At 43.1% G+C, this 21,048-nt stretch overlaps 1 pseudogene; it reads right to left on the bottom strand.

Annotated features, from left to right (window-relative positions):
- Window positions 1-5,854: 5,854 nt before the first annotated feature.
- Window positions 5,855-5,954, bottom strand: LOC130470944 (uncharacterized; annotated as a pseudogene).
- Between the last annotated feature and the right edge of the window lie 15,094 nt (window positions 5,955-21,048).

Here is a 21,048-nt window from a genome sequence, read left to right as displayed (position 1 = left end):
ACATGGTACGTATCGGAAAATATTATCGGAAATAGAAATATTGCCAGAATCGGAAATATTGCCGGAAACGGAAATATTGTCAGAATCGGAAATGTTATCGGAATCGGAAAATAATTCCGGAAACGGAAATATTAAATATTTGTTCGAAACGGAAATTAATTCCGGAATCGAAAATATTAAATATTGTTCGTATCGGAAATATATTCCGGAATCGGGAATTTAATCGGAAGCGTATCGTACGAATAAGCATCGGACGAGGCCTGCCGGACGAGGGCCCAGCACGAAGCCAGGCCATCGCCCAGCAAGCCAAGCGCGCCACACGAACAGCCAAGACCACGCCAGGCCCAGCGCAAGGCCAGGCCCAGCAGGCAGTGGCAGCGCGCACAGCGCGCGCAGCGCGCGCAGCTACGAGCAGTGGGCTGCGAGCATTGCTGCAGCTCGCGTGGGCTTGTAGCTCGCGTGGGCCGTGCGGCCGTGTGGGCTGTGCGCGGGCATGGCCTGCACGCTTGCGGGTCATGCTCGCGTAAGTGTTTGTGTTCGCATACGAAACCTAAAACGTGCAGAGTTCGGTTAATGATTAAATTCCTAATTCTATTTGATAAATTAATTAAATAAGAGTTTTATTATAATTCTAATTTAATTAATTCGTATCCTAATAGGATTCCAATTCTCTTTCCATACCCCTATAAATATGTGGCCTGGGTTCACAATTTATAACGAGTTTTCAAGTATTCAAAGTGAGTTTTTGAGAGAAAAATTCAGTCACACATCTTGCTCAAAAGTGCCGAAAATTCTAGTACCTTAAGGGCGATTCTAGTTGGTCAATCTTAAGGCGGATCCGGACGTGTTGTGGACTATCTACGGAGGGACGACACTTGGAGTCCTAAAGACTTGTTCTTGTTCGGTTCGGGCGCAGCTAGGGAAGGCACGCAACAAAGAGTATGCATCTAAATTATGCTATATGATTATGTGTAAATAATATGTATTCCTGGGTTAATGGTTGTTTCCGCATGATTTATGTAATATCATATGTATCATAACCTAACAATCCCAACTTCTTATTGTGTTGAAAAGACACAAAAAGGCCATTGGGTACAGTATTGATGATTTAAAGGGTATTAGCCCTGACTTTTGTATGCATAGGATACATCTAGATGAGAATCATAAACCATGCATCCAACCCCAGCGTCGTTTGAACCCTGTCATGCAAGATGTTGTAAAAGCTGAAGTTATGAAATTGCTTGATCCGGGTATTGTGTATGCTGTGTCTGATTCTAAGTGGGTGAGTCCCGTTCAGGTAGTGCCTAAGAAAGGGGGGACAACTGTGGTGAGAAATGAAAAAAATGAGTTGATACAAACTAGGGTAGTCACAGGTTGGCGCATGTGCATTGATTATAGGCGTCTTAATGTTGCTACTAAAAAGGACCATTTTCCCCTTCCCTTCATTGATCAAATGTTAGAAAGGCTAGCCTGTCACAAGTTTTTCTGTTATCTGGATGGTTATTCTGGTTTCTTTCAAATTCCCATACATCCAGACGATCAGGAAAAGACCACCTTCACCTGTCCCTATGGTACCTTTGCATATCGTAGGATGCCTTTTGGTCTGTGTAATGCACCTGCTACTTTTCAACGTTGCATGATGAGTATCGTTTCTGATTTTATTGAGTCTATCATGGAAGTGTTTATGGATGATTTTAGCGTCTATGGTACTTCTTTTGATTCTTGCTTGCTGAATCTGACTAAAGTTTTGAAGAGATGTGAAGAATGCAATTTGGTCTTGAACTGGGAAAAGTGTCATTTCATGGTTACTGAAGGGGTGGTTTTGGGACATTTGATATCTGATAAGGGCATTCAGGTGGATCGAGCTAAGGTCCAAGTGATTGAACAATTACCCCCTCCAGTTAATGTGAAGGGTGTTAGAAGTTTTCTTGGTCATGCGGGGTTTTATCGCCGCTTTATCAAGGATTTTTCTAAAATTGTTAAACCACTTACCCAGCTATGCAAAATACAATCCAAATCCTAAGTCTTAGTTGTCTTATCCATAGAATCGGTCCTAATGCTTGGTGTCGTTCTGCAAGTTAAAAGGTTAAACCATATTGAGTCTCCCTTCCTAACATTTAAATCAATAAGCACCCATATGTAATTGTCATCCCTTGCTAAGAGTCTACGGCCTCAATACTCTCTCTCACCCATAAAAAGAATATATTATGTATTTGCAAAATGGAAACGGTCACATTCTGAAAATCATTCCCTCATAGTCGCACAACCCCCAAAGTGAACCTAAGGTGTCAATACCATTGGCAAAGAAAAAAATTAATGGCCTCAAGGCTTACAATCACATTGGGTCACGGCTATCATAGTCCTCTCGAGTCACTCGCTCCTTGAAATACTACTAAATACGGACTAAAAGATTTTCCATGAATGCAACATGACCAACCATGAAAATACCCAAATAGGCATACCATAAGGCTACCATTGGGGTAAAGCAATACACACTAAGAGAGAAGCCGCACTAATGATTCTAGTCTTGCAAAAATAAAAATTCGATCTCCCCAACTAACTACCTTGCCAACATTAAACAAAATGGCGCATGACAAATGAACACCCAAGGGTTAAAATCTAAAGTGTCAACCAACGAAAGTTATGGTCCAATTAGCCCAAGTCCGAGAGTCGCTTGGTCAAGTGTTATAGGCTTACGCCACGTCATTATTTTGAGTCTAGGCCACCTCCTTGTATTCATACACGGGTTATAATCAGAAAGATTAATGAAAGTTCGAGTCTAAATCACAACTTCCACTCAAATCCCAGAAACTGGAATCTGAAGAGAAGCAAAAAAAATTATTTTCGATGTAATTCTTTCGTTAAATTTCAATAAGGTAAAAACAACATTTCCAATCTACGCTATTTGCACATTTTAAGAAACAACTAAAAGCGCTTGCAAAGTAAGACGATTTAAAAGGTCCACCCTAGGCCTACTAAAGCTAAAGGTCCACCCTAGGCCTACTAAAGTTAAAGGTCCACTATAGGCCTACCAGACGAGGCTCACTCAGTCTCACCTCGTGACTCAAAGAGCGAGCCATGAAATACTTAGCCTGTACCTCCCAAAGTGCGAAATTACCCAAGTAAACGAAGGAAAAGAATTGAGTCAACCAATCCAAATCATAAAATTCTACGATGTCTATCCTTTCCAATCCTTATGCTCTTAGACGCCTTCGCTCTGGGGTCCTTGTTCAGCTCATTTAACCCATCCATGTTCTCATTGCCATAACCCAAGAAACCATTACTTCAACTCTTGTTTCTGAACTTGTTATCAACTGCAAACCACGTACGGCCATTAACACGTGCGTCGTACCCATTATTTCCAAAACCTGCTCTTACACCACCATTAGCATAAGGACCATATAACTTGTTTGGATACATCCTGTTGATATACCCTTGAGCCGTCCCCATGCTATTCATTGGCCTTGGTTGATGTGATCCTCATGCTTGACCAATACCTATACAAATTATCCTATCTCATTCAACCCATCTTTCAAGCCGTCTTGAGTCACAAAAAAAAAGGAAACACATGAAAATTGCAAAAAAAATAATAAAATGTGAATAATAAAAAAGAAACTTTGCAAAAGCGCCTCTAAAGTTAGTCTAAAAAGAAAAATGAAGCATTTAGCGCATGATATGTGCGTTTTATATATTGTTTTCACCCCCGTCCCTTAGTACTTTTATGCGTCAAATGAGCTCCTAGGAGCCATTTTAGTACTAATCTGTGTATTTTAGTGTGCCTTGAGTTTCAGGAATACTTAGTGAGAAATTGGTCTTTTTAGGTCCGTTTCTTGATGATTTAGGCCACCACACGATCCCGAGGGAGTTCGGGACGACTTTTGTCGACTTACGGGAGCCCTAGATGTTCATGATCGAGCCCCGGAAGTTAGACTCGGTGTTGCGGACGAAGGACGGATCATTTAGCCCTCCGCCCGGTGGATTGCCCCTCGCCCATCGGGCGAGCAAGCATAAAGGAGCAGGAGCAGGCGCCCGACAGGCGGATCTTCGCCCGGTGCCCATCGGGCGCCCATCAAAGGCAGCAGCAGCAAGTTCTCCCTCCGCCCGACGGGCGAGTGGCGCCCGACCGGGGGCGTGCAGATGTCTTCAGAAGTTTCTCTCTTCGCCCGCCGGGCAGCCTTGCGCCCGTCGGGCGGGTTTCGAGCTGGTCACCCGTCGGGCGGTTGGCCGCCCGACCGGGCGTCGACAACCCTGGAGCCTTTAGCACGCGGTTTATTTTAGTTTTATTCCGGTTTTCTCTTATGTTTTTGGGCTAAACTATAAATATAACCCTTAGTTAATTTAGTTGGACACCTTATTATCTTTATTTTCTAGTATTAGCCCCTTAGTTTATTTTCTCTTAGCTTTATTTTCTCTCTAAATTAGTTCAAAACACTTAGTTTCAAATTCAATAAAAATTCAAGCTTTTTATTTCCATTGTTCTTCAATTAGGTATTGTTCTTTATTTCAATTCTTTGTTTTGCTATAATCATGTTTCCCATCATGTTAATTGCTTTGTTTATTGTTAATATGCTTGAGTAGTCTAATTTCTAGGGTTTGGGGATCCATGAATAATATGAAGGGATATTGAATAATTGTGATTGTTGGCATTGTAATTAATTCCTATTGATTGGTTTATTTCACTATACAATTAGATTTGCGCAGGTTTAATTGTGGTAGTTATGCAATATCAAATTAAGATTCGAGAGATGCAATTTGATGTTTAGGCTTGTGTCAATAGGTGGAATTAGAGTTAATACGTAGAGAGAGCCCGTTATTTCTAAGTCTATGATTAGTATCGATTCGAGAGAGCATGCTAGTCTAATTAATAACTTTGTTGATTATCGTGATTGTTCATTGTCCTGGATTGTTATTTGTTGGTGAACATATGCCCTAGATTCCTTAATATATTGATTCTTACTCGTTTAATTATCGTTCGTAGTTTTAGCATACAAACCACCAACCAATTCCTGTTCCCAATAGTCTAGATTAATTAATTGATAATAGAAAGAATGCCTGTTTCCCTGTGGATTCGATCCTGACTTCCCTTGCTACCTAGCTAGTGGACTTAGGTTATTTTTTATTAGGTGATACGACTTAAGCCTTTCAAAATTTGGCGCCGTTGCCGGGGAAGACGGTTTTATTTTCTGTTGTTGATTGCTTATCCTAGATTATTGTTTGTTACTACTCAAGGAACTCACGTTCCTTGAGACCGGATCTCACATTGTTTTGTAGTCTTTGTCTATGCCCAGGACCGTAGGTGCTAGTAATCTTACTCCATTCGATCCTGAGCCCGAAAGAACCTTTCGTAGACAAAGAACTTTCATTGCACAGTGTGGGAATTACTCTGATTCTGATCATAATATTGGCGATCTTTTTCCTTCAGATACAGATTCAGTTTCAGAGATAGAGATGGGTGACGAAAATCTGATACCGCCACCTACCCCACGGCTTACAGACTATTCTAAGCCAAGTCTGTCCGTGCTACCAAAGGCGATCATGCCTTCTATTGCAGCTGAGACCTTCAAGATTGAGCCTGCATTGATTAACATGATCGAGAGACGCCAGTACGGTGGGGAACCAGGTGAAGATCCGAATCTTCACATTCAGTCCTTTATCCAATATTGTTCCACCATCAAGCAAAAGGGATTGACTCCGGAGCAGACTATGGAGATACTTTTCCCGTTCTCTTTGAGTGGGAAAGCTAAACTGTGGATTAATGGGTTAAATCGGGCGGCTTTGAAAATCACTAATTGGGAATCCTTGGCTCTTGCTTTTTATGTTAAATATTTTCCACCTGAGAAAACGGCTCGTCTGAGGGGTCAGATATTAGGTATCTCACAACAGGCGGATGAGAGTTTGTTCGAGGTCTGGGAGAGATTCAAGGATTTGCAAAGAGAATGCCCGCACCATGATTTGGAAGATTGGTTCTTGATTCAGCAGTTTTATAATGGTCTGGGCAATGAGTCTAGATATTTGTTGGATTCAGCTGCCAGTGGGAGGTTCATGCAACTTGAGGTGCCTAGAGCTATGGAGGTGATTGAGGATATAGCCATTCACAATGCCCGGTATGGAAATCCTAGAGGTCTATCTAACAGGGGTGGTAAGCATGATTTAAATTCTATTGAATAATTAACTGCCCAATTGACTGCTTTACACTATAAGTTTGATAATATGCAAGCAACCAATACTCAATCTGCCCAACCTGCTAGTGTAGCTGCTATGAGTGCCCAACCTGCTACTGTGTGTGAAAGTTGTGGAATGTCTGGTCATTATGCACCGGAATGTAGGAGCTCTGTTGAACAATGTCACGCATTTCAATCCTACAAACAAAATAACCCATTCTCCAACTCTTACAATGAGGGCTACAAAAATAACCCTCTACTATCCTACAGGAGCAACAATATCCAGAACCCTCACCAAGTCCAACATCCACCACAACAACCATACCAACCCTACCAACCACGGAACAACTACAACCAACAGTCTAGTGGACCACCTGGGTTCCCTAGACAACACACATCACCTGCACCACCACCACCTCAAACCACGCAGCCTGACCATATGCTAGTAGAGATGAGAAACATGATGCTACAAATGCAAAAATCTCTAAGTGAAAAGGATGCAAAAATCGATGCTCTTACTGCTCACAACAAGATCATTGATACACAGTTGGCACAGATGGCTACTACTATTGCAGGGAGGCCACCAGGCCAACTTCCTTCACAACCCGAAAATAGGGAGACTGCTAATGCAATTACATTGAGGAGTGGTAGGGATTATGATGGTCCTTCTATGCCGGTTGAGGTTGATTCCGGGGTGTCTGCTAGTGATCTGGTCAGTGAGGAAATCCCGAAGATAGTTATGGGTGAAAAGGAAGCTGAAAAGGTAGTCAATGAGAATGAGGCTACAACTGAGGTTAAGAAGGGGGCGGATATTCAAGTACCACCTATTGCACTCCCCTTCCCAAACCGACAACTCAAGAATAAGCTGGACAAGCAGTTTGGCAGATTCTTGGAAGTGGTCAAAAATTTGCAAGTAACGGTTCCTTTTACTGAATTAATTTTACAGGTTCCTGCTTATGCTAAATTCATGAAAGATATTTTGACCAGGAAACGTGCTTTTTGTGAGGTAGAGACTGTAGCTTTCACTGAAAAATGTAGTGCTTATTTGCAAAATAAGTCTCCACATAAACTTAAAGACCCCAGGAGTTTTTCCATCCCATGTAACATTGGCACCGTATTTATTGATAAAGCTTTATGTGATCTAGGTGCTAGTGTGTCTGTCATGCCTTTGTCTGTCTGTACTAAACTGAATATGGGTGAGCTTAAGGTTACCAATATCACTCTACAAATGGCCGACCGTTCTGTCAAATACCCCTTAGGTGTTTTAGAGGACGTCCCTGTTAGAGTAGGTAAATTCTATATACCTGTAGACTTTGTAGTATTAGACATGCAGGAGGATTCTCAAATTCCCATAATCTTAGGTAGACCCTTCCTTCACACGGCGGGGGCGGTAATTGATGTTAAAAGTGGGAAATTGACATTGTCTGTTGGGGATGATAAGGTGACTTTTAATCTGAATAGTGCCTTAAAAAGTCCCATGCTAGAGGAGGAACAATGCTATCGCATAGATGTAGTTGATTTTATTACTCGTGATAACGTCTCCCAAGTTCTCGAAAGAGACCCTTTGGAGGCAGTGCTTTGTTGTGAGTCTTCTGCAGGTGATAGCAGTTCTTGGAGTGCTGAAGTGGATGCTCTGGAGTTGGCTCTTAATGGTGGAGAATCTGAGCCGGAGAGCACCAAATTGAAGAGGTTAGTTCGGCCGGTTTGTTCTGTTAAAGAGGTAAAGAAACCCGAACTTAAGCCTCTTCCTGCTAACCTTAAGTATGCGTTTTTAGATGATGAACAACTTTGCCCTGTGGTCGTCAGTACTGCACTTGATGCAGACCAGTTATCCCAACTTCTAGTTGTGTTGAAAAGGCAAAAAAAGGCCACTGGGTACAGTATTGATGATTTAAAGGGTATTAGCCCTGACTTTTGTATGCATAGGATACATTTAGATGAAATCATAAACCATGCATCCAACCCCAGCGTCGTTTGAACCCTGTCATGCAAGATGTTGTAAAAGCTGAAGTTATGAAATTGCTTGATGCGGGTATTGTATATGCTGTGTCTGATTCTAAGTGGGTGAGTCCTGTTCAGGTAGTGCCTAAGAAAGGGGGGACAATTGTGGTGAGAAATGAAAAAAATGAGTTGATACCAACTAGGGTAGTCACAGGTTGGCGCATGTGTATTGATTATAGGCGTCTTAATGTTGATACTAAAAAGGACCATTTTCCCCTTCCCTTCATTGACCAAATGTTAGAAAGGCTAGCCTGTCACAAGTTTTTCTGTTATCTGGATGGTTATTCTGGTTTCTTTAAAATTCCCATACATCCAGACGACCAGGAAAAGACCACCTTCACCTGTCCCTATGGTACCTTTGCATATCGTAGGATGCCTTTTGGCCTGTGTAATGCACCTGCTACTTTTCAACGTTGCATGATGAGTATCTTTTTTGATTTTATTGAGTCTATCATGGAAGTGTTTATGGATGATTTTAGCGTCTATGGTACTTCTTTTGATTCTTGCTTGCTAAATCTGACTAAAGTCTTGAAAAGATGTGAAGAATGTAATTTAGTCTTGAGTTGGGAAAAGTGTCATTTCATGGTTACTGAAGGGGTGGTTTTGGGACATTTGATATCTGATAAGGGCATTCAGGTGGATCGAGCTAAGGTCCAAGTGATTGAACAATTACCCCCTCCAGTTAATGTGAAGGGTGTTAGAAGTTTTCTTGGTCATGCGGGGTTTTATCGCCGCTTTATCAAGGATTTTTCTAAAATTGTTAAACCACTTACCCAGCTCCTCCTCAAGGATGCCCCGTTTGTGTTTACTGATGCTTGTCTCGAGGCTTTTGACAGGATCAAACATGCACTGATTTCGGCTCCCATCATTCGTTCTCCCGAATGGGATCTTCCGTTTGAGATAATGTGTGATGCAAGTGATTATGCAGTTGGGGCAGTTCTGGGTCAGAGAAAGGAGAAGGTTTTACATGCCATCTATTATGCAAGTAAGACCTTAGATGAAGCTCAAGTTAATTATGCTACTACTGAGAAGGAGCTTCTAGCTATAGTCTACGCCTTGGATAAATTCCGCACCTATCTGATTGGATCCAAGGTGATAGTCTATACTGACCATGTGGCCCTTAAGTATCTGCTCTCTAAGAAGGAAGCCAAGCCCAGGCTTATTCGATGGATACTACTGCTACAGGAGTTTGATCTAGAGATCCGCGACAAGAAAGGGGCTGAGAATGTAGTTGCAGATCACTTGTCTAGATTGAGGTATGACGATGGTAAGGGATCTACACCGATTGATGATTCATTTCCGGATGATCATTTACTTGCACTTGCCAGTCAGTCACCATGGTTCGCCGATTTTGCTAACTACATTGTGGGGAGAATTCTTCCGGCCGATCTTTCATATCAACAGAAGAAGAAATTCCTACATGATGTCCGGTTTTACTTTTGGGACGACCCTTATTTGTTTCGTGAGACTGCTGAAGGGTTGTACAAGCGTTGTATTCCAGAATGGGAAGTTCAAGGTTTTATCAGTAGGTGTCATTCTTCACCTTATGGTGGTCACCATGGACCGTCTAAAACAAACGCTAAGTTGTCACAATGTGGTTTTTACTGGCCTACTATGTTCAAGGATGCACAGGCTTTTATTATGGCTTGTGATGCGTGCTAGAGGGCCGGCACTATTTCGAGGAGGTATGAGATGCCACAGAACGGGATCCTTGAGGTTGAGATTTTCGATGTGTGGGGAATTGATTACATGGGACCATTCCCATCGTCCAAGGGTAACTTGTATATCCTTGTTGCTGTAGATTATGTGTCAAAGTGGGTGGAAGCCGTTGCCTCACCTACTAATGATGCTAAGACAGTCATCTCCCTGTTCAAGAAGATCATTTTTCCTAGATTTGGGGTTCCGCGCGCTTTGATCAATGATGGAGGGTCACACTTCCATGAGAGGCATCTGGATGCGCTCCTGCGCAAGTGTGGGGTTTATCACCGCACTGGGCTAGCCTACCACCCTCAGACGAGTGGTCAAGTTGAGGTCTCCAACCGAGAGATCAAATCTATCCTTGAGAAAGTGGTGGCGAAGTCTAGGAAGGATTGGAGCGATAAGCTTGATGATACTCTATGGGCATACAGAACCGCCTTTAAGACACCTATTGGTACCTCCCCGTATCGGTTGGTGTATGGCAAGGCGTGTCACTTACCAGTAGAAATGGAGTACAAGGCTTATTGGGCAATCAAACAGCTCAACATGGATGCAAAGCTAGTCGGTGAGAAGCGGTTACTTCAATTGGGTGAGCTCGATGAATTCCGACTACAAGCCTATGATAGTGCCCGGATTTACAAGGAAAAGACCAAGAAGTGGCACGACAATCACATTTTGCATAGAGAGTTCGCGGTGGGCGACAAGGTTCTACTTTTTAACTCTAGGCTTAAGTTATTTTCTGGAAAACTTAAGTCTAGGTGGTCTGGGCCGTTCACCGTGACTATGGTAAGCAAGTTTGGGTCTATTGAAGTAGAGAATGAGAATGGTGAACGATTCAAGGTCAACGGGCAACGTCTGAAGTTGTACCATGATGGGGCTACTGTAGGAGTGGTTGAGGTCCATCACCTCAACCCCTCCGCCTCATAGACTGCATATTCAAGGTAACAAGGTCGAGCGGGACCTATGAATAAACCAGCGCTTTGCGGGAGGCAACCTGTATTTCATTGCTTTCGATAGTTTAGTTTTGTTTTGTGTGTTTTGTAGTCTAGTTTCTTTGTTCATGAGTGGTGAGGAGAGAGCATTTTACGGTCCTTGGGTGTTTAATGATGTACAGGTTCCGCTCCTAAGCACGAAAAGATAGAAAAAAATCTGTGATGAGCAAAGTCGAAAACCGCCCGACGGGCGAAGGTCGCCCGACCGGGCGCGTGTCGAAAGAACTCGCAAGATCTCTCTTCGCCCGGCGGGCAGCCTGACGCCTGACGGGCTTCTTATTATGAGGACCAATGTCAGTCGCCAATCGCCCGACGGGCGAGGAGCGCCCGACCGGGCGCGCGTCGAAGGAAGATTTGCAAGATTGCCAATCGCCCGACGGGCGAGGAGCGCCCGACCGGGCGCATGCAGAAAGAAGCAAAAGCGTCGCTCTTCGCCCGACGGGCGGCCCTGTGCCCGTCGGGCGGCTCACGAGCCACAGGCCCGTCGGGCGGGCGTCGGCCCGGCGGGCGAGAGGAGATTTTAGTGCTTATACACGGTTTTTCCTCCCATCCTCTGCACTTCACCTCTCAATCATCTTCTTCATTCTCTCACATACTCCATTAAACCCCAAACCCTAAGAACTTCAACTCTCCATATCTCCCTCATCTCTCACTCAAATTCATCAAGCTACACACCAAAATCATCCTCATCACATCCTCTTCGACCTCCACCAAACAATTTTCACTCTTCCTCACTCTCCACAAAAAACCCAATTTCACCAAAAAAATTTCAAAACTCAAATCATCTTCAACAATGGGTTCAAGGCCAAAAAGAACTTGCACGGGAGCAACAAGGAGACAAGAGGAGGCTTCCGCAAGCCGTCCACCACCACCACCTCAGTTTGCACCGGATTCGGCTTTCCCAAACATGGTTCTCACTAGTGAGGAGCAACAAACCCGCCTTGCACACCTCAAGCTACGGAAGGTAGTCCCTACTCGATTTATTTGTCAGAAAACTTTGAATGATATGGGTATTGAGAGGGATGTTAGGAGATTATTTCATGGGGTGGGCATGAAACATATGTTTTCCATGACTAGGTTGACATTTAGGGATCTTACTCTTGAATTCCTTAGCTCGTTTAATGTCAGAAAGAATGGTTACAAAGATGTCGCTAGAGTTTCTTTTAGATTGTTGAATAATGATTATGATATGCCTATAAAGGATTTTGGTGCCATTTTTGGTTTGAATGTGGAGTATAACAGGTTCCCCGGGGAGGGGCATAACAATAGTGAGGTATGAGGGAAATTGACTGGGGATTTTAATCCTGGTAGAATGCAACATTTGCACGCCTCTAGCGTGCAACACCCCGTCCCCTTGTTTGGTTCAGATTTATGGCTTTTACAATCTTTGGGAGGGACCAAAAGGAGAATGTGAGGAGTACGGAGTTGGAGGTACTCGGGGGGTATTTGTTGGATGGTGATGACAATTACAGGATGAATTTGGCCCATCACTTAGCCATGCAGCTGCTTACTACCGCCACCCACCGCTACTCGACCGATATTGCTTTGGGTGGTCTGATTACCCACATTGCCATAGCGGTGGCAAACTTTGTTGAGAGGGACCATGCTGCGGTCCGGGGAAACAATCTGTTGGATATTGAGTATTTTGGGAGCCTTTACAGGGTGCACTCTGAGTACGGGGGACTTCTCCCCGGTCAGATCTCATGGATGTTCCAAAGGAACGCTCTCTTTACTCTATCAGACACCACCGGGCTCACCAGTTTTACTAGGGGTCAGCCCCATTACATATATGTAGGTGAGCAGGCAGCACCCTTAGCCCAGCCCCAGCCACAGCCCGAGGCCGCGCCTCGCACTTACCACAAGAGGGGAGGGCGTAGAGAGAGGGGGTCGGGACAGAGAGGTAGTCCGGCTCCACAGGAGGAGCATGGGTCTTCAGAGGAGTTAGGGGCCATTCATGAGAGGTTGGGCAGACTTGAGCTCGGTTTCCATGAGTTTGCCGCGGATCACCAGAGGACTATGTTCCCTTTCTACGATCAGTACGCCAGGCAGCGGTACATTGCCCCAGATCATCAGCACCCTTCCTGGTTTACTTACCCCACAGAGGGGTACGGAGCCCCCGGTTCCATGGGCACCTTCACGCCTACCCACTACGGGGGGTTTGGAGCGGGCAGTAGCGGCTATGGTGGCCAAGGTGGTGATGGTGACGATGGTGATGATGGTGATGATGGCCAAGGCCATCAGTGATGCTGTTGATGATGATGATGGTTCGGTACCCCTTGAGCCAATGAGTACATTGTCTGATTTGGTTTGGGGGGGTTCACATTACCTGTATATATTAGGTATGTTTTTCTTTTCTTTTCGCATTTCTTTATTTTGGTGTGTTTCTTGGGTGTGTTTAATGCTTTCTAGTTTAGTTTATTGCTTTGAAAAAAAAATACAAAAATACGTTCCGATGAATACAATATCATGCTTCCCTGTGCCCCTTGAGCGGAAATTGTTTTGATTCTTGGTATTTGATGATGGGCAATGTAGATGTGTTAGCCATGATTTGATATTCGATTGCTTTGATCCCTAAACATGAGTCAACTCCGACTAACTACTTGTGGACTTGGTGCTTGACTAGTTGACTTGGTTAGGATGTGTGATAGCTTCCTGGTGTGTCGTTGATTTTGAGTATTGGTTTGCAACTATTAGTAGTGTTTTATGACTCATATACATGCACATTGTGGAGGACGAAGACACTTTTCTATTTAGGTAGCCTTCAGATGAAATTAGATACATTTGTTCCCTCTTTTTCTACCCATGTTGTGCTTGTGCCCTTTATTCGGTGACTAACCACATTACAAGCCCGTAAATTCCCCATTGGTTACTAGTCCCAAGCCTAAGCTTGGGGGAGCTAATAGTAGTGAGGTAAGGGAGTTGTAGTGTGGTACATTTTGAGCATATTGAGTATTGAAAAGGAAAGTTCTTCTTATCATGATTGATGTTGAAAAAAAAAATGAGCTGAAAAAATGAATGAGATGAGGAGAATAAAAAAATGTGAAGGTTCCAAAAGAAGAAAAAAAAATATTTGAGATTGAGTTTGGGAGGGCATTGTTCACTTATATGTTGGGAGGGGAGCGAACGGGTACATCTTTTATCCGCCACATAAATGAGTGACGAGTGTGTGAGCACTAGTCTTGAATTCCATTGTGCATTTGTGGTTCGCTTTGCGTGACGATTGTTAAGGAGGATAGCGATTGAATGGACTTGATTGGTTGACATTGATGCATACTTGTTAGATTTTACCTTGGATTATCTTTTCATTTTGAAATATGTTGGGGGTGAAGTTGGTCTTGTGTTCATCGATGATTTCCTTGCTTAGGGACAAGCAAGGATCTAGCTTGGGGAGGTTTGATATGTGCGTTTTATATATTGTTTTCACCCCCGTCCCTTAGTACTTTTATGCGTCAAATGAGCTCCTAGGAGCCATTTTAGTACTAATCTGTGTATTTTAGTGTGCCTTGAGTTTCAGGAATACTTAGTGAGAAATTGGTCTTTTTAGGCCCGTTTCTTGATGATTTAGGCCACCACACGATCCAGAGGGAGTTCTGGACGACTTTTGTCGACTTACGGGAGCCCTAGATGTTCATGATCGAGCCCCGAAAGTTAGACTCGGTGTTGCGGACGAAGGGAGGATCATTTAGCCCTCCGCCCGGTGGATTGCCCCTCGCCCATCGGGCGAGCAAGCATAAAGGAGCAGGAGCAGGCGCCCGACGGGCGGATCTTCGCCCGGTGCCCATCGGGCGCCCATCAAAGACAGCAGCAGCAAGTTCTCCCTCCGCCCGATGGGCGAGTGGCGCCCGACCGGGCGCGTGAAGATGTCTTCAGAAGTTTCTCTCTTCGCCCGCCGGGCAGCCTTGCGCCCGTCGGGCGGGTTTCGAGCTGGTCGCCCGTCGGGCGGTGCGCCCGACCGGGCGACGACAACCCTGGAGCCTTTAGCGCGCGGTTTATTTTAGTTTTATTCCGGTTTTCTCTTATGTTTTTGGGCTAAACTATAAATATAGCCCTTAGTTAATTTAGTTGGACACCTTATTATCTTTATTTTCTAGTATTAGCCCCTTAGTTTATTTTCTCTTAGCTTTGTTTTCTCTCTAAATTAGTTCAAAACACTTAGTTTCAAATTCAATAAAAATTCAAGCTTTTTATTTCCATTGTTCTTCAATTAGGTATTGTTCTTTATTTCAATTCTTTGTTTTGCTATAATCATGTTTCCCATCATGTTAATTGCTTTGTTTATTGTTAATATGCTTGAGTAGTCTAATTTCTAGGGTTTGGGGATCCATGAATAATATGAAGGGATATTGAATAATTGTGATTGTTGGCATTGTAATTAATTCCTATTGATTGGTTTATTTCACTATACAATTAGATTTGCGCAGGTTTAATTGTGGTAGTTATGCAATATCAAATTAAGATTCGAGAGATGCAATTTGATGTTTAGGCTTGTGTCAATAGGTGGAATTAGAGTTAATACGTCGCGAGAGCCCGTTAATTTTAAGTCTATGATTAGTATCGATTCGAGAGAGCATGCTAGTCTAATTAATAACTTTGTTGATTATCGTGATTGTTCATTGTCCTGGATTGTTATTTGTTGGTGAACCTATGCCCTAGATTCCTTAATATATTGATTCTTACTCGTTTAATTATCGTTCGTAGTTTTAGCATACAAACCACCAACCAATTCCTGTTCCCAATAGTCTAGATTAATTAATTGATAATAGAAAGAACGCCTGTTTCCCTGTGGATTCGATCCTGACTTCCCTTGCTACCTAGCTAGTGGACTTAGGTTATTTTTGATTAGGTGATACGACTTAAGCCTGTCAGCGCACCAAAAAAAAGATCCGCCCAGAAATAATTTTCAGCGCCCACAGCTGGGCGCCGAAATCTTTAGCGCCCCAGCGTGGGCGTTGAATCTCTCTGCTTGCCAAATTTTGTCCAGAAGTGCTCGTCATTTATCCGCACATGCACGGAAAAATAACGAACACTTGGAGGGGTACAACACGTATTCAGGTATACGTACCAAAAAACACATGAAAAGAAAATACATGTACTTAAAAAATAAAACAAAATTTTGGCTTACGGTAAAGCAGCAGATTAAAATAATAATGAACTTCACTTATCTCATCCTATTTCAAACATTACGGTTCCACCTCAGAACGTACTTGTTTAAAATCAGCATTCTAAGAAACCATTTTCTAGGCTAGGAACTACGCAAGACTTGATTCCAAATTAAATCTATTTAAGGCGGATACGTAGGCAATCCATGATTCGGTCCAACCAATTTGCAAAAATATTAAAGCCTATAGAAAAACAAGAATAAGAAATAGAGTCCCTTATTGAAATTTAATTACTTGCAATCCAAGTTGAAAGAAAAATTTAAGTCAAAGGAAGAATCCAAGTCATCAAGATGCCAAAATAAACGAGCACACATCGAAAAATAATAAGGGCACGTACCCTTGCCAGAAGGAGCACTCACACTCCTAGGCATTTAGCCAAGACTCAAAAGATCGCTTTGCTCAATTGAATGGGGGCTAGCGCAAGCGTCCATGACCTCTAAAGTACTCGACTTGACCCTCTCTAAAACGATATAACTCACTTAAAGACCTTCTTTCACCACTAGACACAGTCACAATCGCCGACAAGTAGTAAAGGCAGTAAGCTTGCAAAAAAAGAAGATTGTTCTACGGCATCGCCCCATCGTTCCTTCGAACTCAGGGCACCCGTTCATAGTAATTCAAATGCTTGCAAATCCCCTTTGAAAAAAAAAAATCAGACATTGTCAATAGGACTTGGCACTTAACCAAGGCTCACCCTACTCAGACATATGACACGGGCATCTAAAATCGAAATCTGAAACATCATTAATGGGAAGACATAACAGCAACTGGGGGCTAAAAAATTGAAATGAAAGAGCTAGGGAAAGAACTAAGTATACCTTGACCTTTTGTGCAGACATACACCAAGTAAATCTAAGTCAATTTGAAAACGGTTTATATTCCCGCAATTCTGGAAAAGATGGCCCTAAAAGCCTAAAGCATATGCCAAACGGGCACAAGTATATCTTGACGTCTGCACCCTGGCTTCCAGCAAATCCTTAGACAGCATTCCAAAAATCATAATAGTATTTTGATTCACTCATGTAATCCTGTACGAACCCTTCTATAAGTCAACTTACTTAGGACACCTCGGATTGTACACAGTAGGACTCGGACTTCAAATAAAAGAATTCTTCGAACATGATAAAGTGTCGTTGGTTTAAGCTTAGTATGCGTTTATCTCGATGTTGCATGTGAGTCAAAGATATTTCTAAATATGATTATGGGTAAAGAAAGGCACCTAGCTTTTGGTCAAGGCACACTTCAACATGTGATTACCTTGACCATGGCAATGTCGCACAATACGACATTTACAAGAGAAGTAGCAAAATCACTACTCGAACGTACCTCGCACTAAACGAGTCTGGTTCAAACTATTCATGATCCATGTCACCATGAATGCATAAAGACGTATGCAAAGCATTATAGAACCAAGCCAATCCCGTAGCTACAATTGGGGGCTTGAGAAAAACACTCTAAAAATGCTCGAAATGACGATTTTATCGCAAATTCTCGACGCTAATGCTATACATACATCATAGGGGCACAATCCTAAGCTTTAATCGTGTAAAACGAACCTTAGAATGGCTACAACCCCTCCCAAATTCTAAAGCACTACTTAGAATATATAAAGTCACCCCACTAACAAGGGTAACTAAAAATCGCGAGTCACCAAAACTCCGATCAAACTACTGCACATAACGCTCGCCCTACAAGCGCCTGTTACACAGTCTACCTCGTTCCAAAGCAAAAGCGAAAGAAAAAAAAATCAAGAATAAGAACTGTCAAAATATACCCAAAAATCATTTTCAACGCCCAGAGCTGCGCGCCGATATCTTTAACGCCCCAGCCCTGTTCGCTGAATCTTTCTGCTAGTCAAGTTTTGCCCAGATATAAAAATAAGAAAGAAACACGTATGAATCCTCGCATCGAACGAAGTAATAAGCCGTGCCAAACCCACGCGGAAAGTGCTACACTTGTTCGAGCACCTGAACAAGGCGTGATGAAGTACTCCAACGCAAAAAATAATAATGACATCCCAACACCTGGAGGAATGTTCTAAGACACGCCGTTAGGCCACACAAGCCTACGTCAACCATCCCACGGTACAAGTCTAAAAAAAGAGAGTAAGGCATATTGCACTAATGCGGGCACGACCAAAGAGCATGTGTAAAAGAGGCAAAGATTACTTATCGCCCAAATTCAAAATGCAAGCCACACGACTTCTACATTAAGGATTAAAAGTAGCAAAATATTACCTACCACGAAAGGGATAGCTCGCACCTACACGAGCGGAACCCCAAGGCATCTTTTTCGAAAGAACCTACAAAAATCGTACGCCAAAAGGAAGCATCCCAACATGCATACTTGGGGGATCCAAGCTACGAAACAACCATAGCAAAATAAAAAATCTCGAAGCAAATGTTTGAACAATCAAAAGGGCACGATGTTTAAGCCCACCTCGTAAATGGGCCTGAACCCAATCAAGCTTCTAAGCAAACTATTCAAAATCAGTCATTGCTCAAAAAAAATGATTCAAGCAAACTGATTAATGGACCGCACACAACAGCCATTCTATGAACGCCCATTCGCACATTCATATCATCATTCTAAGTATCGAACATTTACGAACACGTTCAAAAGAAGAAAAAAAAGAGAGAGAAAAATGAATGAACAAAAGACCAGCCCAAACAACACTTTCAACGCCCCACCTGGGCGTGAATTATTTCAACGCCCAGGCCTGGGCGCCGAAAATGAACCCAGGCTCAAAACAAACAGCTCTGACTTCTATAGGGCCCTACCATATTCATTCGACTTAAAAATTGCCGATTTCTTTACTGAAAGTCGCACCTCACGGCTTTGTTAAGAGTAGCACACCACTACAAAGATCGCTCGCACTTACGAGCACAATCCCAAACACGATCAAGGACATTACAGAATGCGTATCCCCAAGGAACCTCTTTGACAAGAAATGACCGTCAAGCACGAATGCTTGGGGGCTCGAAAGAAAATATATATTTCAAAAGAGAGTATGAAAAGTTAAAACAATATTCCCAGCCTACGCTGTACGAAGTCCCGTGTTCGGATGTCTAAAAAAATAAAACCAGAGTACGACCTCAAGACAAAGGTCGCCGTTGATACTTATACATAGTTCCCTAATCAAGGACCCAGGTAATGGCAAAATTGAGCCATAAAGACTAGCTCAAAACCATGAAAGAAGATGACCACAAGACAATGGTCCGTTCAAGCACGTTGTCAACCCACATTCAGGTTACAACTAAATCCGAGCATCCCTCGAAAGAATTCGCTCTTGCAAGAATGAATAAAAGAAATTCTCAAAAGAAATCAAGACTTGCCCACCTCAATCGGGCAAGATCGCGCCACGAACCACGCAAGTTCCAAATCAAGGAAAAAACGAATTCAGGGATGTCCACCCTTAGCGGACAGGGCTCGCCCACCTTCAGCGGGCGGGGTCTGCGTCACTAGCCGCGCAGGTCCTCAGTTTTCCAAAAATGAAATTTTCAAAAATAAAAAATTAAACAGGCTCGCCATCTTCAGTCGGCGGGGTCTACGGCGCAGACCACGTAGGTCCTTATTTTCAAAAAATAAACACAAAACAAATTTCAAAATAGATTCGTCCACTTCTATCGGACGGGGTGTCCACCCTTAGCGGACAAGTTCGCCATCTTTAGCCGGCGGGGTCTACGTCACAAGCTGCGTAGGTCCTTATTTTCAAATTTCAAAAACAAGATTCGTCCACTTTTTCGGACGGGGCGTCCACCCTTAGCGGACAAAGTCGCCATCTTTAGCCGGCGGGGTCTACGTCACAAGCCGCGTAGGTCCTTAGTCGCTGCAGCAATAACTTTTTCTGGTTTTCCCTTTTCCAAAAATTAAAAGGATTGGTTTCCGTTTTTTCCAAAAAAGAGCGATGTGCTGGATTTTCCTTCGTTTTACGTCCCATAAAAACAAGGGGGTTTTCTCGTTTAACTAGCGTTGAAAATGAGAATCTTTAAAAACATTTTTTACCTCGTGGTTGGGCTTGGCCAGGCCCAATTACACTTTATAGCTTTGATTTCGAAAACATCTGTAGCTACTCCCAATGACAAAGTGAGGGAGTTTCTGCGCACCTTTAGATCCTTCCAATGACAAAGTGAGGGAGTTTCTATACTATCCGTTGACAAATCCCAATGACACGTGAGGGATATGTCGACACTTCAAGTGATGACCCTTAAGTCAAATGTTATCACCCGGGGGCTCGTGAGACCCTCGCAAAAGCAGGTCACCATGACTTGTGTGGCGCACTCCGTCTAATACTTTGACCATCGTCTTACTCCAAGACTCAGTCAAAGTGGGGGCTAACTGTAGACACCTACTTTTGTCCCCATTCCCGAAAGGGAAGGTTCGATGATGAAAACGTAAATCTCCACTTGACAACGCATCTCCTATAAAATAACGAATCTCAATTCCCCTTTTCATTTCACCCGAAACCTGCTATTTTTAGAAACCTGCTATTTATGGAAACCTGCTAAAAATAGTAACTGCCGTAATGGGTAGTTGTTAAAAGTGGCAAGTCATAAAAGATAGAAACCTGTCAGAATTAGGTGTTGCACTATAAGAGTCACGTATTAATTAAAATCCTAACGAGCCTAGAGTTCGTAACGGGCCCAGACGCATCCCGTCACAAGGTTAATACGCACTAAAAGACTCAATTAAATCTCAAATACTCCGGATTCTAGGAATCCGAATTTGACTAAGAAAAACAGCCCAGATCCTATTTTCAACGCCTGGCTCTGGGCGCCGAAATCTTAGGCGCCCAGGCCTGGGCGCTGAAAATACCTGGTACGTGTTTTTTCCTAATTCCTCGTGGATTAGAGTTCTGCAATTCTATCTTTCCACGAAATCTTTTCTATAAATAGGGCCTTAAGTTCGACGTGAAAAGGACACACAACACACAATTATATTATGAGTATTGACTCTAAACCCCTAAGCCTAAGCCTCACGCTACAAAACTGATCACGCGTTCTGTCGCAATCGATCCATAAATCGAACAGAACGTAT

This window comes from Spinacia oleracea, chromosome 3, assembly GCF_020520425.1.
Source record: "Spinacia oleracea cultivar Varoflay chromosome 3, BTI_SOV_V1, whole genome shotgun sequence".
NCBI classification, from domain to species: Eukaryota; Viridiplantae; Streptophyta; class Magnoliopsida; order Caryophyllales; family Amaranthaceae; genus Spinacia; species Spinacia oleracea.
Note: the sequence above shows the minus strand (reverse complement) of the source record. Positions and strands in the feature narration are given on the sequence as shown.